General features: G+C 64.0%; 1 protein-coding gene across 1 annotated transcript in view; it reads right to left on the bottom strand.

Annotated features, from left to right (window-relative positions):
- Nucleotides 1–1,349, bottom strand: part of LOC113203387 (serine protease 33-like) — a 4,511-nt gene extending 3,162 nt beyond the window's left edge. Inside the window, exon 1 of the mRNA XM_026418044.2 lies at nucleotides 1,152–1,349. The gene's annotated coding sequence lies outside the window, so the exon portion shown is untranslated. The remainder of the gene's footprint in view (nucleotides 1–1,151) is intronic.
- Between the last annotated feature and the right edge of the window lie 3,799 nt (nucleotides 1,350–5,148).

Genomic DNA, 5,148 nt, shown 5'->3' on the forward strand with positions numbered 1-5,148 from the left:
CGCGCTCAGCCGCGCTCAGCCGCGCTCAGCCGCGCTCAGCCGCGCTCAGCCGCGCTCAGCCGCGCTCAGCCGCGCCCAGCCTAGGGCGGCCCTCGGGCCCCTCAGAGCACCACGTGGGGCTTACGTCAGGCCAGGTCGGGGGAGGCCGCCGCCCGCGCCGCTCCAGCGCGCCCGGGAGGCAGGCCGCCGAGCAGCACCGCTGCGTTGTGGGGTTGCCAGCCTCGCGCCGCGCCGCGCGCAGCAGCAGCCCGCCCAGCCGCCCGTTGCATCACGGGACATGTAAACCGGGTGAAGCTGTCCCAGTCCCGTCCCGTCGGAGGCCCCCGTCAGGTCGAAACGAGGCGCTCCACAAATGACGTAACGGGTGGCCGCTCGCCGGCCTCACCTCACGGGACCGACGACGGCGGCCTCGCGGGCCCCGGCCCGGGCGGGTCAGGGAGCGCGTGCCGCCGCGGGGGCGGGGGTGCGCCCCCCTGGAGCTGGTGGGGGGGGGGCCAGGAAGAGGAGCAAAGTCTACAAGCAAGTGATCGCGAACCGTTTGCAAGTGCGACTAGGAGGACATACGCAAGTTCGGTGGGATTTGCTGTAGTCCCCACCCCCTCCAGCACCACGAGGTGCCCCCCGGGGATTCCGTGGCAGCCCATGGTCGCCTCATGTCAGGCCGATTGTATAACTCGTCATGGGCCAAACAATGGCGACAACGCCGGCCGCGTGCGGCACGGGCGAGTACTACAAACACTTCGGGAGCTTGACGGGAGACTCGAGAGGAAGATCCTCAGTATGTCACAGGAAGTCATAGGAGCAGCCTTCCTGTCGCAACATGTCGCACCGCTTGTTCAGTCAGCTACCCCTTTCTCCGCCGTTCTACAGTACTCCTGACAACATTCCGTTCGCCGCGGTGACTTTAACGCCGGTAACAACCTGATCGGTAAGGGGACCGCGCCCTATCTTTTGGCAATCCTAATCGATTGAAAGATGGGCCGGGATTTGTAATTATTCGATGGTCATAAAGTGGAATAAAATAGCGGAAAAAGGGGGGGGGGGCGCGTCCCGCGTGTTTAATGGATTCTCACATGATCTTGGAAAACCACGGGAATACTTCGTTCCACGTGAGATGTGGGATGCAGCTGGAGCTGGGTTGGTGAACTTACCGCGAGACTAGAGAGGTATCGCACCGAGTCGACGTACAACCCACACACCGACACTGGCACTGGCACGTCACTGACACAGCACACACAAACTCAAACTCACGCGCGCACACGGGGCACTCGCGACAAACACGATCGACAAACGCATGCACACGACGGACACGGGCAGCACTGACGGCGCCGCGACCCGCAGCGCGGATATATACGCGGCGCGAACTCGGGGCGCCCCCACCACAACGGGCTCACCCCCACACCGACGGGCCGCGCCGGGCCGGGGTACCCTCCCCGGGCCCCGGGCCTACCGCCGGTAGCCTGGGGTACCCCGCCGCCGCCCCACCACCGCCCCGCCCCACCTCAAGGACAGCCCAAGGCCACGGCGAGGCCCGGCCGGGGCAAGCAGCGGCCCAGGCAAGGCCGCGTGGGTGCAGATGGGGACGGTGATGGCACTGGAACGTGTTGGAGGGCGGCGCGGGGGCCGCGGGCCTGGACAGGAGAAAGTGTTGAGCCGAGTGGCTCAGCTGCGGATGGATGGATGCGAAGCGCAACCCGCCCGCGCCTGCTTCTAGGAGGAGGGGCGACCAGTACAGCGCGCGGTCCAGGAAGGACGTCGCGCCGAGCGCAGCAGCGGGCCGGACCGCAGCCTCCTTGAGGGTAGAAGGGAGCGAGCTGGAGCTAATAATCGACCACCCAAGGCTGTGGGGCCCGAGACCCGAGGGTTGGGCATCTGGTCACTTTTACTCTGCCTGAGTCTGAGCCTCCTGGAAGATTGGATTACAAGTAAACTGGACGCACCTTGCATTTGCAGGCGCCCCGCCGAGCATCACGCAGCCACGTGGGTTTGTTGCGTTAGCCTGCACGCGGCCCTCTATCGCCCTTCCACGCGGGTTGCATCAGACAGGGTGAGCGAGAGAGGTTGGCGCGCGCGCGGCGGTGGCGTCGCATGAGAGATTGGCATGGGTCGCGCCCGCATCGCGCCGCTCGCAGCCAATACTGCTCCAGTTGTCGGCAAGGTCCCCGCAGCATTGACCCAGCGGCAGGAGCAGCGGCAGGCAGCAGCGGCGGCCCATGCCGCCCGCTACGCCGCGACTTTGTCGCAGCGCCAGACGCACAAGGGCGGGTCCCCGCCGGCCCCCGGCCCGGCGGAGGGACCTCGAGGGGCACACAATGCCTAATGTTTCGGTGAGGGGAGTATGTAAACTTTTACGTTTAAAGCTGGCGCTACTTTGGAGTCCGTGGATGTGTCTGTTTGATTAGTTTCTCCTAATAAATCAGTTGCAGCTAAAATAGAGGGCCGGGAGAATAACATGCCACCCACTAAAACAATAACGTCAATCGTGCACGGCCACAAAGCAAGGAATCGCCCAGAAAGCACGGCCGCTTTTCTCAGATTAATTCGCAGCATCGCAGGAGCTCGGCGCCTGCGAGAAACGGGGTAGGCCACCCCGCAGTACACGCATGCACTGCAGGCGAGACGTTGCCTACCCACCAGGCGCTCTGAGAGCTGCTTGCACCGGCTCAACTTGGCAGTTGTTTCGCACGGCGAATGACGGGCGCACCACTTTCTGGATGACCATGGTACCGGGTGTAACTGTGAATACGCAGCCGTGTTGCGGGTTTGCTCACTCTTTACACCCGTAGGGCCATGGCTCCTGCGACCATACTGAGTATGCAATCCCGCAACACTGCTGCGTGTTCACAGTTACACCCGGTCCGATACGAAGTGAGAGACAGAAAATTGAGGGGCTACGACAGCGCTACCGCGAAGTACATTCAGTCTACTCCACCCGCCAGGAGCCCCTGGGAGGTAGTCCGGCCTGTTAAACAAGGGTGCATTGCGGGCTTGCCTACCCGCCAGGCGCTTGGTCGGCCGGGTCAACACAACACAATCGACCGCCGCCAGAGCGGCGACAACAGCGCACCAACCGACACGAGAAGAAGTAAATCACGAAGAAAAGAGCACCACTGGCGTGCTTCGCAATGACAACCGGTACACATTGCACTACATCTTATCCGCTGGTGGAATTGAGCTGTGGCAAAAAGTCGCTGGCAACCATTTCGTGCCGTTCACGAGGGGGTTGCGCCACGGCGCAGCCTCGGTCTTGTCCCCACGCCCTGCTACAACCCTATTCAACCCCCCGGCCCTGCGCCCGGCCCGAGTTCGACACGCCGCTCTGTCCTGTCCGCCGCCCTTTCCGTACACAAAGCGGCCGGAGCCAGACGCTGCGCATGAAAACTGTGCCACCGTATCTGCGGCCCGCGCGCGGCGCCGCGCCCGCTTCGCTGCACCGAAGGATAACGAGGCGTCGGCGGCCGCGGAAAACTTCGCAGTTGTTGGTGAATGGAAGCGTCAGCCCCCTCTCGCCTCGCCCGACACCCACCAGCCGCCGGCCTGGGGCCGGCCCCCTCCTGCCAGGGGACCGGCCGGGACCGGCGCTCTCGCCGCGAGTACCCACCGTCTGAAACTGAAACCTTCCAAGTGCGTCTCCCTCTCCCTCCATTAACACGCTGCCACCCTAAGGAAGAGCTCGGGCTCCAAGGGTTGTTTTCGGTCGCCGCAGACCCTCAGCTCCCTCCACCTCCACCCCCTCCGGCTCGAGGTGCCCGAAGTGCATTCCGGAGTCGTCGCTCGCTCCCCGTCCGCGCCCCGCCCGGCGTCGGCGTGCCCCCCGGTGCCCGGTGTGCTCCGGGCGCGATGCGCGGCGCTGCGCCCGGGTCCCGCCCACTTTAAGCGCCTCTCTTTTGCTGACTAAAGCCCTTTCACTCTCGCTCTGCACAGTCACACACAAGATGCAGCGGCGGCGGCGGCGGCGCGCTGTTCAAATTCGCGTAACTTTCCAACGCTCGCCCGCCTCCAGGTCCGCGCGGGCCTTGCTCAATGTTGCCGACGTTGTGATCGCAATGGAATGCCTTATGTGTGGTTTTCAAATGTTTCTTTAGTTTTCGTCGTCATTTGAAACAATTTTTCCCCCCGACATACAAAACAATGCTGAAGCCCAATTAGACACTCTTCCAGCAGCAGGCCGCTCTCATTCCACGATCCGATGAATCAGCCCGGTCTGGGGCGCCGTGCGCGACGGGGTCGGCCGCGCGCCGGGCCGGGCCGGGGTATACCCCAAGGGTAGCTCGCCGCCGCTTCCTGTGAAAATGCCCCGTCGAGGGTCAGGTTGTATCAGTCTGAGTGTGCGCGCGCGAGTCTCTGTGTGTGTGTGCGTGTGTGTTGTGTGGCATTGACTCGGTCCACAGGCGAGAACGCCCATCTCCCTCTCCCCCGCGGCGTGAGAAACATTTCGGGGCTGGCAGCAAGCACAATCACACTCGGGGCGGACAGCAGCCGAGGCAAGAGGGGCAGGAGCAGCAGCAGGAGACCCCGGTGCGCCGGCTGATGCTGCGCGACTTTCGCTTAGGAGGAGCTTTTGTCAGATACAGTATCGGCCCCGCCTCGGCCGCCCTGGCTCTGCTCTCGCGTCCTCGACGTGTCCGTCCGTATTGCATAAAACCGTATCATGTAATAATCATAAAAAGAATTTTTCGGTGGAAACTCGTGCTCGGGCCGCCCGTTAATGGGTAGGGGGCGGGTTGGCATTGTTGTTGTCGTGAGTAATTTATGCCCCGGGGCGCCGCCGTGTGGCACGGCGGGCACGGCACGGGAGAGGCGGGGACAGCCTCCGAAAGAGGTTGCAGGAGGCAGGGAGCGGGGCCCTGCCCGCCCCCGTGCAACAGTTGGGGGCCGTCATTGAACCGACAACACCTCATCGCCATCGACTCCGACCGTCCGACCCGTGTCGCCCGTCCGCTGCCATGCAGACATCCGGCCTTATTCTCTCAAACGGGCCTGCCTCCAGGGGCGTGCGGGCGTGCGCGGTTGAGCTGACAAGGCGGGGCGGTGCGGGGTGAGGCGGGGCAGTTCGGGTGGGCGTCAGGTCGCATCGTTATTGGCGGGCACCGCGTTAAAACGCCGTCGCGACGTTGCGGGGCCGTTACACGACGGGTAGGGTTGAGG

Source organism: Frankliniella occidentalis, unplaced genomic scaffold (genome assembly GCF_000697945.3).
Source record: "Frankliniella occidentalis isolate FOCC.00 unplaced genomic scaffold, Focc_3.1 Scaffold185, whole genome shotgun sequence".
Taxonomy (NCBI): domain Eukaryota; kingdom Metazoa; phylum Arthropoda; class Insecta; order Thysanoptera; family Thripidae; genus Frankliniella; species Frankliniella occidentalis.